Genomic DNA, 12,329 nt, shown 5'->3' with positions numbered 1-12,329 from the left:
CTTACACAATAAACTCCATTTAATAAAATTACAGGAATTATTATAATGATTTTTTTGTTTTGTTTTCCTCTTACCTGATAGCGTTGGCTATTGTGCCCATCAATAGGTATGTTGGTAAGTACGAATTACATTATCCCTAGATGTCCAATGTACGTGTGTGATTTTTTTTTTTTTTTTTAATGACCCTACATAACTTCACCAGACACAGACACTAATCGTTACTTGATTTTAATCCGTGCGATTAGTTAACCAGGCTAGACCTGAGTTCTCACAAGAAACACCGATAATAAATAATAAATAAAAGTAACACTTACATACAGAAATTCCAAGATATATGTAATGAATATCCTTCGTATGAAATCATCTATACTGACGGGTCTAGAACGGAGAGTGGTGTTGGAAGTGCGATGGTGATTGGAGAAGAGTCCTATGAATGGAGTTTATGTTCGTGGTCCTCAATTCGCTTTGCCGAACAATATGCGCTGTGGCAGGCGTTGTTATATTGCTCCATCGGCGATAGAAAAAATTTTATCATCGTCACAGATTGTATGGAAGCAGTGAATGGGATCTCTGAAATATATCCTGTTGATGCGATGACGAAAAGATGCCAGTCCATTCTCAAGTTCTTAAATGGAAAAGAGGCTATAATTATTATTATATGGGTACCAAGTCATATTGGTATACCTGGAAACGATCAAGCAGACCATGCTGCATGCCAGGCTGCGTTAAGTAATCACATTGATGTTAACCTTATACATCCGTTGGACTTAGGAGAATACCTGAAAAAGAAAAACCGGTTAATGTGGCAACAAAAATGGGCTGAAAGTAACACTCACCTGACCCGAATAAAACCAGATGTACGGAAACTCTGTGTTAGACCAGGCCAATAGGGAAGAAAATGTAAAAATGCACCGACTGCGAATAGGGCATGCGCAGATAACGCACCAACACATTCTTAAGGGTGAGATTGCCCGACAGTGCGAACGATGTGGGACTGCTGTAACCATTAGGCACATAATTCAGGAATGCCCCATGTATAACAACGAAAGGGCGCTGCATAGTTTAAATCGAGAATATGTCGAAAACTTCTGTGCAACGATAAATGCAAAAAGAACCCTAAGTTTTCTAAGAGAAATAGGTATATACAGACAGATCTAAAGTGTAGTGAGAGATTTGGGGGCGCCCTAATTGGGGTAATATGACCATAGCAGTTAATGCCCTCAAAAAAAAAAAAAAAAAAAAAAAAATAATAATAATAATAATAATAATCGAGTGTCACATCTGTAGATGATGATAAAGTTACTGAGGCAAAGCAACAGAGGAAGAGGAAAGGGTGGCCGAAAGGCAAACCCAGGAAACCCCGCAATTCGGGGCCAAGAGGGTCTTGTACCAATTAATTTGTGATACAATCTGTGATATTCTAGTTACCTGTTCATTTTATTTGTAATAGTCCCATATACATTGTTATTTGTTATTTAATTATGTTATTTTATTTCACCGTGATTGTCTTTTTATACAAAAATCTTCGAAAGGGGTACAAAAATTATACAATGGAATTGTAGAGGACTATCCAACAACTTAAATGAACTAAAACTACTTATACAAAGGCACACACCATTGTGTGTTGCCATTCAGGAAACACATTTAAAACCTGGAACAAAGTACAATGTTAAAAATTTCAGTTTAATTAGAAAGGATTTCTACTCACCTGCAAGAGCCTGTGGAGGAGTAGCATTTCTCATTCACAAAGGAACACCTTATAAACAAGTTAAATTACATACAACTTACCAGGCTGTAGCCGTTAAACTTGAAATTAGTAGATCGTGTACACTTTGTAATATTTACACTCCCAATACAAATTATGATGTCGAAGAAATTCGAAAAATTATTGGGCAGCTTCCACCACCATTTATTCTTGTTGGGGATTTTAATTCCCACAACACCGTTTGGGGCTCCAGATCAAATGATGCTAGAGGGAAAGAATTGTTGGACCTGATTGAAAATAGTAACTTAAGCTTACTAAATGATGGCTCCGCTACATTTTTCAATGCAGGATCAGGCACATTTGACTCCATCGATGTATCAGTATGTTCACCAGGTATACATACTAGCCTGAAATGGGAGGTGGAAGATGATCTACATCATAGTGACCATTTTCCCATTATTATCACAGTCAGGGGTCACAATCTTCCAATAAAAACGATAGCTAAATATAAAATCCAAGTAGCAAATTGGGAACTCTTCACACAAGTCCTCGTCCCTCCTAATCAAGACAATCTAAATGTTAAAACCATTACCTCTTCCATCATAAACGCTGCTGACGCCAGCATACCTAGATCTAAACCTGGCAATAGGCGAAAGATGGTCCCGTGGTGGTCACCTGAAATCAAAGAAAAAATAGCATTAAAGAAAAAAGCTCTAAATAAATTTCGTCGAAATCCTACGTTGGAGAATCTTGTAGAGTTCAAAAAACGAAGATCTCAGTGTCGTAGGGGAATACTAGAAGCCCAAAGAATTTCATGGCAACATTATGTAACAACCATGACACCAGAGACTACCAGTAATGATGTCTGGAAGAAAGTCGGAGCTATATCTGGAAAAAACAGCTGCAGTTATCCGGTGTTTTTGCGCAATTCCGATGGAATAATTACCAATAAACTGCAAGACATAACTAACATAGTTGCAGATCAGTTCTATAAAGTCAGTAGCTCGTCAAACTATTCCAACACCTTTCTAGATACCAAACCTGAAAAAGAAGCAGTATTAATTGACTTTAACACAGATGATATACAGAACTGCAACGTACCTTTTACTGTAGAAGAATTGGAGGCAGCAATCCGTAACACCAAGTCATGTTCACCGGGAGAAGACGCTATCCATAACCAGATGCTTCGCCACTGTAGTTCTGAAATGAAAAATACCATCTTAAGATTTTTCAACAACTGCTGGAATGATTCTACTTACCCCTCAGAATGGAAGCAAGCCATCGTAATTCCTATACCGAAACCAGGAAAAGATCCGTTGCAGGCACAAAGTTATCGCCCAATTAGTTTGACATCTTGCTTGGGAAAACTGCTAGAAAAAATGGTTAATGTGCGGCTACAAACATTTCTCGAAAGCAATAACGTATACGTGCCTTACCAAACTGGTTTTCGGAAAGGACGGTCAACGGTAGACCATCTGGTCAAACTGACAGACAGAATTCTGAGCATTTGACAGTGGTGAACATCTGGTTGCGGTCTTCTTCGATATAAAAGGTGCTTATGACATGACTTGGAGATATGGAATATTGCAAAATATGTATAAAAACAATCTTCGAGGGAATTTACCTAAATTTATAAAATCCTTTTTAGAGGATAGGAAGTTCTGTGTAAGAATCGGCGATATCAACTCCAAAGAGTATGTTTTAGAAAATGGTGTGCCGCAGGGGTCAACACTCAGTTGTTCCCTGTTCGGCATCGCCATAAATGAAATAGCCAAAGGTGTTGAGGAGTCAATTGATAAATGCTTATACGTAGACGATTTAATGGTTTGTTGTTCTGGTAAGAAGGTTGGCACAATAACTCGAAACCTACAAACGGCAATTAACATCATTTGTCATAACGCCAATGCTGTCGGGTACGTGCTGTCGGAGGAGAAGACAAAGGTTGTTCACTTTTGTCGACTCCGTAAGCCCCACTATGACCCCGTTTTGTTTATGAACAATCGTATAATCAGTGTTGTCCAAGAAGTCAAGTTCCTCGGACTTACCTTTGATAGGGAATTACGATGGTCAAAGCATTTGGAGAATGTTGCGGCTACATGTAGAAAATCGCTGAACATTATGCGAGTTCTAGCTCATCATAGGTGGGGAGCTCACCCTAAGACCCTCCTAGATATTTATAAGGCCCTCATCCTGTCAAGGATGGATTATGGATGTGCAGCGTACTCTACATGTGGCAGTAATACTTTGCTTGAGAAACTTGACAAGATTCAGAACCTGGCCATTCGCTACTCTTTGGGAGCATATCCAACAAGTCCGGTAACATCGCTCCACGTCGAGGCAAATATTCCCCCTCTAGCTCTACGCCGGAAACAGATTGTTGCAAACTATTATATAAAAGTAAGGATAGATGATAAACATCCAAATTTTATATCACTTACTGATGCAACTACAATTGCTCGGCTAAATAGATGTAGATCGTTAGGTGTTAGAGCTAGAGAGGTATTAAACTACCTCCAACTGGATAACGTTGACTTCACGAATATGTCACCTATTGCACGACGTGAACTTGTGAAGACGAAAATTTATGAGCGGTGGAGTGAACAGTGGTCGGAGACTGATACGGCTTTGAAGAGGATCAAACAGAGTCTGGATCCGCTATTTTATATCGACGTTGGGCGTTTGAACTTGATCAGGCTGTACAGACTCCGGCTGGGGCATACTGCCCTCACTCATGGATATTTGTTGGCGGGCGAAGAACGGCCACTATGCGAACAATGTGGTGTTATTTTAACACCACATCATATTATTTCTGTCTGTCCGCAGTACACAGATGTACGTGTGCTCTTTAATATCGACCCTGCATGGGAAAATAACTTTAAAAACAAAGAGCAATGTAAAAATACTCTTGCCTTCATCCAAAGAATTGGTATAGCAAATGATCTGTGATATTTTTAAATTGTTGGTTTTGTATGTTAATAAATGTAACTAGATCCGTTTCTGTCCCATTGTACTTATATAGTCATCTTTTTCTGTGTAAAAGTATGTATAAAGGCGAATGGCCCTAGAAGCCGAAGCCTCAGGTGGGGTTTTAGTGGGTGAGAGTCCCACACTACTCCGGACTTTTCCATCCGGAGTGTGCATAATGCATTTCCCCACCTGACAAAAAAAAAAAAAAAAAAAAAAAAAAAAAACACCCACTCGTATACAACCCAAAAGCAAAGCCAAAGAAACACTTACACAATAAACTCTATTTAATAAAAGTACAGGAATTATTATAATGATATTACTGTTTTGTTTTCTTCTTTCCTGATAGCGTTGACTATTGTGGCCATTAATAGCTATGTTGGTAAGTATGAATTACATATACTATCCCTAGATTTCCAATGTGAGTGTGCGAATATTTATTTTATTTTTTATTTTTTTATTTTTCTTTAGAACCCTACATAACTTCACCAGACACAGACACAGACACTAATCGTTACTTGATTTTAATCCGTGCGATTAGTTAACCAGGCTAGACCTGAGTTCTCACAAGAAACACAGACAATAATAATAATCTTTTCTGATAGCGTTGACTATTGTGGCCATTAATAGCTATGTTGGTAAGTATGAATTACATACTATCTCTAGATTTCCAATGTGAGTGTGTGAATTTTTATTTTTATTATATTTATTTTATTTTTTTTAGGACCCTACATAACTTCACCAGACACAGACACAGACACTAATCGTTACTTGATTTTAATCCGTGCGATTAGTTAACCAGGCTAGACCTGAGTTCTCACAAGATACACCGACAATAATAATAATATAATACTTAAAGATTTTGCAATTAAATCGGCATTGAATTATTAGCATTGAATTAAAAGCGGAAAAAGTAATTGAAATCTTTGAAACTTTCAGTATATCCGAACGAAGAACGGAACAAAAAAAGCAGGAAAGAAAGCATATATGCGGTAAAAGAATCGAAGTACTAATAAAAACCATAAGATTGCTCTTAAAGAAGAACACAAGCATCTAGTGAAATGAAAGCTACTTAATTAGTATCGCTATCAGGTGAATATATTGTAACTGAATGTGTTCGTTAATAAAATGTTTGAATCTAACGCACTGAAAAAAATAATAATGATAATAAACTTTATTGTTCCACCAGGAAAACCTAACCAAGGACAAAACTTAGAAACTAGAAAAAACGCTATAGAGACCAGATTTAATGTTTACTGGAGGGCTTAACTGAAAATTTTAGATGTCAATGAGGTATGTTATGTTTTATTTTATAGAAATCGAACTCAATTATTAATATAGCGAAAATAGTGACAATTTTATGGTACTATTCCACATATACTACGCTAATTTTATTAAAGCTAGGCTATACTATCTATACGTACAAATTTAGCCATGCACCAACAGTTACCAACCATAAATCTAATGAAGTAGGATTTTCCTTAGTTTGTGCCAGCGTATTAACAAAATTAAAAAAAAATCATTTTTAAACACAATAAACGTTAGAATTACGAGTTTATGTTAAACTGATTTCACAAAATATAGGTTCTTGAGGCAGAGTTGTGCCTAAAACGGCCCAAAACCTTTAGTGAAAAGGTTTTTTTTGTTTTCAGTTTGCGTTTACATTGCGAGTTGCGACACGTTAAATTTGTCAACTGTTTGCTACCGTTTTCATTATTCGTTACTTTGAACGAGAAAGAGATAATGGTGGTCCACTTTTACCAGTCGCAGGTGTGAGAGGTAAGTGGTTACTTTAGTAATATAAGATGTGGTATACGTAACATCGCTGATTATTGTGGACAATGCTAGTTATCACAGTAGTTTACTGGAAAAACTACCAAATTCTTCCTGGACTAAAGCACAAAAATTTTGAATTTCCAAATTATGGATTCAAAGTGGAATTGCTGGTGCTTGGTTTGTTTCGGGACTAAACATTTGTTATTTCAGAAACAAACCTTGAAAACGGTATGCTGCTAATGAGATGGCATTCGAAAATGGACATGCAGTACTACGGTACCATTGCGTTTTCAATCCCATCAAAAATATATGGTGAATTTACAAACCACATTATAACCAACACATTGGTGAGAAAGGTTATGCCAGAGAAAATTGTTTTTATATTTGGCAACAAGCCATTGGCAGTTACACCTGGTATATGGAAAGCACTGTAAAGCATACCAACAAAATTATTTTAGATTGGTGGCATAGAGAAGTGAAGTTTAAGCGAGAAGATGTAGCCCCACTAATAATTAATTTGGAAGATGATTCAGATTGCGATGATGTTTTTGTAACTGATGATTCAGGTTAATGTTTTCCGGTTTATTTAGATATCAACCTCAAGATTTGAAGTCAAACAAATTCCTGGTGAACGGCGCCTTCAATGTGAAATTCACGCATAGAACCGAAAGGAACGCGTCGTCCATAAAAAGGCTATGGTTCCATTTTTACCAGTACGAAAACAGGAAGACCGGAGAACAAGTTAAGCGAAAGTTTATCGCCCTTGAAACTTTCAACGCCCAGCTTGAACGATGTAGGTACATTGGTATTTTTGGAAAAAATATAACGTTCCTATAATCTTGAAATTCCTGATCTTTATTGTTATACAATTTGAAATGTTTTGCTGATTTTCTGTTGCTTTTGTTGTCTTTGTTAATTTAGTTCGTATATTTGTGTGGGCTATGTCAGGGTTTTTGTCCCTGAGAAGGTTTCCCTGACATCGCCTGTTTCTGTGCGTATTATATTTTATGTCTTACTAACCTATCATAGCACATTTTATATCTGTGATACGCGGGCATAAAGTACCACTTTATGCCCTAGGGCATTAAGTATCACCATAGTAACTCATTCATACTTAATGACAAAACTAACAAATACTTGCAGGTCATTGAAAATTAGAAACGTCAATTATTAATTGTCAATACTAAATCACAAGATTGGCCTTATTTCGTATAGTTTCTGGAACTTCTTGCTCATTCACGATGAAGTGAATTATTTAAAATTACGTTTGACGTTTGGATGGTTTCAATGACATTAACAAATTCGAACCACGCATACTTAATCAAACACAATGAATTATTTTGTAAACGAATATTTACTTTGACGAAGAAAACTATTTGTAAAACATAAAATTTTGTATGTACCACGGGCATAAACTGATGTTTATACTCTCGGGCGACTAAAAAGCTCTCGGGCCATAGGCCCTCGAGCTTTTTAACTTGTCGCCCTCGAGAATATAAACATCACTATTATGCCCTTAATACATAAATAACTATTATATGTTCCCGCGTACGTACAAAATTTTGAGCTTTTATTCATTTTCCATTCCCATTTATGTATAATAGCTTCTCGGCCTCTGCTCCTAAGTACTGCGGGGGTCATTACCAAAAACCAATTAATAGTACATTGATCTACAAATTTAGAAAAGTGTTAGTTTTCTAGTGAGTGAAAATGTTTGAATTCACGAGTGAGCGCAGCTCACGAGTGGATCAAATTTGTACGAGCATAAAAATTCACTTTTCTTACGTGTAGATCATGCTATTTTTTCGTGTAGTTTACAAAAATAACTCTAATTGTAACGTTTTGTTTTGATATCGAAGAATGATTTATTATAATATCAAAGTATGTTGAGCATTTGTTGATATGGTAACAAAACATACGAACAAGTAAATAATTTGTGAACAACGCTCATTTAAAATGAGTCAATCAAACGGGAATAATGAAGAAATTTTACAATTGATATTAGAAGCAGAGTCAAGTTTATTACCTAAAAAGTCCAAAGTAAAGTACGAGAAATGATACCTACAGTTCTGTGACTGGAGGAATATAAAAAATGTGCGAGGAGCAAATGAAGATATTCTAATTGCGTACTTTGTTGGAAAGGTTTGTATTACTCGTATTTATAAAATTTATTAGTACTGATTTTTAAATATTCTTAAGCAAAGAAACTTAAAGCTTGTACACTATGGTCTCACAATACTCGATGCTGAGAAGTACCTACTCTACAAATATATGAAAATGTGGATATTTCTGTTTATAAAAAATTACTTGCTTACCTGAAACGTCAAAATGACGGTTATGTGGCAAAAAAATAGTTTTATCGATGGATAACGTAAAGGAGTTTTCAGAAAAGTCTTCTGATGACAAGTTTCTGTTTATAAAGGTCGTGTTGGTAATTGCCCTGCACGGACCCTGTCGGGCAGAAGAATTACGGTTACTAAAAGTGGATGATGTAGAAGATTGCGGAAATATTTTGGTCATGACATTACACGACACAAAATCAAAGAAAAAACGAGTTACATCGGAGGATGAATTTATATTTTATAAACGTTGCGGTCGCTTTCCTCATCTTCTGGTGTAATATTTAATAACTCAACAAATTGTTCATTTATGATTTACAATAATAAACAAAATGAATGAAAAAGTGTTGCTAACTGAAATCGTGAAGAAAAGTGTTACTAACAAGAAAAGTCTCACTTTTCTTCACGATTTTTGATTTAACAATGCGTCACTTTTCTATTAACTACACGAAAAAATGATTTTTTTAATTTTTACTTTACGTGCAAATAATAATGTCCAACTTGTTAGTGAAGATCACAATATATAGACAACCTATTACAAATAACTACCGAAACAAAACATTTTTTAGTAATTGGTCAATTTTCAATTGATGTAATGGGTATCCTACCCACAATGCAACACAAAAGATTTGGCGAAGATTACTTCAGCAATTGTAGGTAAAAAAAAGACTGCTTTCATATGGTCAACTCAAAATGCAATTGGAGAAATATGTATTGTATGTGTTATGTAATAACTAGCAAGTTATGTGGGATATGTCACGTAAATTTTTAACCCCAACGTTAAATCGTCTTGCATGAAACGTCCACTTGTGGTTAGGTTACACTTCTAAACTGGATTTGTGCTCCATTATTTAATGAAGATAGAATCTTCTCAATCCGTCGCTGCTATTATAATCGATATTAATTCTTCTGTACTATTTTATTGACGAAATCCCTAACATGTGCCATGCAATTAATTATGATCGCCATTAATTTTTTTGATACTAGAAGGTAACAATTTGATATTCTGTTCGCATTCTTTGAACGTAGCTATATCAAGATCAAAATAACTGCCGGCTCGTTATAAACGGCATTGATAGACAGACATGTTCAGTAGGTTGTTGTTCGGCGTAATTATTTTGAAATTCTTTACTTAACATATCCCTAACCAATATCAAACGAGATAAAACGCTAACACAACATCGAGTCTAACGTCGTATATGGTAATATTGGTAATGCGAATAAATTTTGTTTGATTAATTTTCCTGTGAAGTATCTTCATTAACGGCGCGCTTCAATTAATTGAACCTGAATTTGAAAAAAAATTGTGTTATTAACATAATCAAGGTATGATAAAAATAAACACGCAGGATTGTCACTAATTTTGGTATCTAAAGATAACATTCTTATTGACGTACAGTATATCTAAGAGTAGGTATACATTCCAAAACTATAAGAAGAATTTTAACCGGAGAAATAATTGCTTAGTATCCATGCCTAGCTAATTAGTTTATATCTAAAGATAAGCCATAATATTTATAATCATATTCAATATATTTTCAACTTCGTAATATTTCGCAGATTCTCTACCGTGAACTTCCAAGATCAATCGTTTCTGGAGTAGAATAATGATGACGACTCATTGCATTTAAAACGTGTGCATCTTGAGTTTGTGGTTTTCGACACTATTTATTTACTTAACACATTATGGTTTTTTTGCAGTCTGCTTAGTGCTTGGATCCCATATATCCATGCAGCATGTGTTGAATTTAGAATAACTGAAGTTTACATTATTTACGACATGCTTTTCACACCTATGGCCTATGGGTGCTAGAAGGTAACAACAGAATTAGGAGAGTAAAGCGAGGAGTAAAGAGAAGTAACGAGTTTAACGCCTACTTTAAAGTTAAAGGGCTATTCATGATCTTTGTCTTTCAAATTTACAACATGCAAAAAAGTATGACAAAAGCCACGCACCTCGTTGCAAGGGGAGAGAAGGAAGCATGGTCAAATTAAGTTTACAGTTGCTAACAATATCATACCTGGGTTTCAACCAGAATACTTGGATGTAACAAGGTGTATCGTGTATAGTATGGGAATAATAGTTTTTCCAACTGTTATTGCTATTGCTATTCGAACCTAAATGATACTCGACAAGTTCTCCTGTTACTCAAATTATGTGTAACGGGAGGTCTCCAACTGTTTTTATTTTTGAACTACTTCTTATCGTTTTGCATTTGCACAGGAGTAAATTCATCTCACGATGCTTCAAGTATAATACAGATTGTTTTGTAAACTACGCCATGTGGGCGTTTTATTTGATTTCAGCACGTACAGTAATGGTGGGGTCACCCTATATGTTTAATTTTAATTATTTTTAACGTTAAAAGTTGATCGTCATTTGAGATTGAATACCAGATTTGAACATATTAGTTGAATTCGAGGTCAATTTTATTTTGTACGGGATAGTTTAATGTTGTTGATTTTGATTAAAGGTCGCTTTGTTTATTTTCTTTATTTAATTGTACAGAAATTACGTGTTAAAAGATTAAGTTTATTGCTCTTGAAAAAGTTTATTTTAAATAGAAAAGGAAGACGTTAATCGTGGATTTTTGTTTGGTGGACGATATTTGTTGCAAAACATCAGTTTCGCATGTATCGACGCTTTCTGTAAGATAATGAGTTCGGCCAGTTGTAAAGTTTTGTAGAGGAAAGTCTGGTCAAGTTAGGCTCAAGTGCGGGTTACTTTTCACGGAGATTTGAATTTTATGAGTCGAGTTAAGCAGAAGTGTGTTTTACGAAAAAGTTTCACATTTACCCGTTAAAAGGAGTTTTGTCCACCATCAGAGAGCCAAGACTATAATTGCAATAACAACGAAGTCAGTGTCGTCTAAATCGAGATTCTGTACTGTAATTGAAGCCGAGAAGTGAAGTTTGGAAGCAATATAACCTGGCGTTTTGTGTTTGTGTATAATTTATTGCAAGTCACAGTTAGGACAGGAGATTTTGGATTATTCAAATTTTAAGCTAATTAGGATTTCGTTGATTAATTGTTCTATCGATCGCTTGTTGCGTTTTATGTGTTATTCTGGCCCTGAGTGCCTTTTTTTCTTTCAGCTATTTGATTGTTTTATGTTGAATAAATTTGTTCATCTGTAAATGGTTGGTTTTATAATATACACATTTAAAGCGTATTTTAATAGTTTCGGAGTAAATAATAGTACATTATATATCAAGGTAGAGAAGTACAGTATTATTGCCTGAGCACCAAGATTACATCTCGAGGCGCTTGCGCCGAGGGGTGTAAGGTGCGAAGGCAATAATAGACTTCTCTACCGTGGTATATATACTATTTTTTTCACTACTAGCACTTGAAATCCTCTAAATTAACATATTATATTGATAAGAAAGTGAACGGTTGGACAGAATTGTTTGTTTATTGTGTTGTTACAAAAACAGTAATTTCGTTCGAATTTTTTCAAAATGTGATAATTTTAGGTATGTAATTTCTCTGGAAATGGCGGATGGTGGCAATTATTCATTTTAGAGAACTTGTGTAAGCGTTT

General features: G+C 35.4%; 4 long non-coding RNA genes across 4 annotated transcripts; all 4 read right to left on the bottom strand.

Moving 5' to 3' along the window:
• Nucleotides 1–319: 319 nt before the first annotated feature.
• On the bottom strand, nt 320–867 carry LOC116167383. Its single transcript, XR_004144516.1, has 3 exons — nt 837–867; nt 685–779; nt 320–625 (listed from the first exon to the last, which is right to left on the bottom strand). It is a non-coding gene; the product is annotated as an uncharacterized LOC116167383 (long non-coding RNA).
• A 669-nt stretch (nt 868–1,536) lies between these two features.
• LOC116167146 lies at nt 1,537–2,224 on the bottom strand. The gene is made up of 3 exons (XR_004144453.1): nt 2,021–2,224; nt 1,709–1,969; nt 1,537–1,651 (listed from the first exon to the last, which is right to left on the bottom strand). It is a non-coding gene; the product is annotated as an uncharacterized LOC116167146 (long non-coding RNA).
• A 112-nt stretch (nt 2,225–2,336) lies between these two features.
• On the bottom strand, nt 2,337–2,678 carry LOC116167145. The gene is made up of 3 exons (XR_004144452.1): nt 2,652–2,678; nt 2,445–2,593; nt 2,337–2,380 (listed from the first exon to the last, which is right to left on the bottom strand). It is a non-coding gene; the product is annotated as an uncharacterized LOC116167145 (long non-coding RNA).
• Nucleotides 2,679–2,681: 3 nt separating this feature from the next.
• On the bottom strand, nt 2,682–3,201 carry LOC116167144. Its single transcript, XR_004144451.1, has 3 exons — nt 2,965–3,201; nt 2,807–2,905; nt 2,682–2,746 (listed from the first exon to the last, which is right to left on the bottom strand). It is a non-coding gene; the product is annotated as an uncharacterized LOC116167144 (long non-coding RNA).
• Between the last annotated feature and the right edge of the window lie 9,128 nt (nt 3,202–12,329).

Source organism: Photinus pyralis, unplaced genomic scaffold (assembly GCF_008802855.1).
Source record: "Photinus pyralis isolate 1611_PpyrPB1 unplaced genomic scaffold, Ppyr1.3 Ppyr1.4_LG3b, whole genome shotgun sequence".
In the NCBI taxonomy this organism is placed as follows: Eukaryota; Metazoa; Arthropoda; class Insecta; order Coleoptera; family Lampyridae; genus Photinus; species Photinus pyralis.
This window is presented reverse-complemented; position numbering and strand designations above follow the sequence as displayed.